Source organism: Frankliniella occidentalis, unplaced genomic scaffold (genome assembly GCF_000697945.3).
Source record: "Frankliniella occidentalis isolate FOCC.00 unplaced genomic scaffold, Focc_3.1 Scaffold53, whole genome shotgun sequence".
In the NCBI taxonomy this organism is placed as follows: domain Eukaryota; kingdom Metazoa; phylum Arthropoda; class Insecta; order Thysanoptera; family Thripidae; genus Frankliniella; species Frankliniella occidentalis.
Window position 1 is genome coordinate 461,549 of NW_026267183.1, and position 822 is coordinate 462,370.

Consider the following 822-nt stretch of genomic DNA (forward strand, 5'->3'; position numbering starts at 1 on the left):
GGGAGATAGGTTGTCGTCCCCGAGTCTCGCGGCGCGACAAACTTCGATGATGACCGGTCCTGAGCAGAGAAACGAGAGAGCGCGGGCAGAGGGGAAGTCGGTGCGCGATGGGGAGGAGGGGAGGGGCGGCGGGGCGTTGCGAACACAACACCCGAGGGGGAGAGGGGAGGCAGAGAAGGATGACAGACAGACAGACAGACAGACAGAGAGATTTAACTTGCGGTGCAACGAACTCTCTCGGCCGCCGCCACCTGTTTTCCAAGAGACACAGACGGATCAGGCAGTGATGGCGCGGCAGCAAAAGTAAGAGGGGCTGGAGCAGAAAGGGGGAGGGGGGGGCAACACGCAGTCAAGAGAAGGGAGCCGACAAGGCTTACGTCAGCAGCACGGATACAAACGGAGAGAAGCACAAGAACAAGTATAAATCCTTCGGCGAGGACGTGATCAAATAGACTCTCGTCCTGATGAGCACGTGACTCTGCTGAGCGGGGCTGAAGGCACGCCGCCGCGCCGGCTGCTGGGCTGAGCCGGCTGCTGAGCGGACACACTTGGGAGGAAACACCAGCTGCTCGCGGACTGCTGCGGGAGGCAGAGAGGTGCGGCCCGCCTGCTTCTCCCACGAGTAGGTCCCACCAATAAGGCGTTCAGCGGCGACGACGTTGCCCCCACACCCTCGCTCTGCTGCCGCCACTGCCTCCATCGGTCCAGAATAAGGCGAAAACGAGTAAAACGGACAGAGAGAGAGAGAGAGAGGAGGGGGAGAGAGAGAGAGAGAGAGAGAGGGGAGGGGGAGAGAGAGAAAGAGAGAGAGAGAGAGAAAGA

The 822-nt window shown here is 60.7% G+C and overlaps 1 protein-coding gene across 1 annotated transcript in view; it reads right to left on the reverse strand.

Annotated features, from left to right (window-relative positions):
• Positions 1–822, reverse strand: part of LOC113210928 (uncharacterized) — a 239,936-nt gene that overhangs the window by 100,186 nt on the left and 138,928 nt on the right. The gene's annotated exons all lie outside the window — the stretch shown is intronic.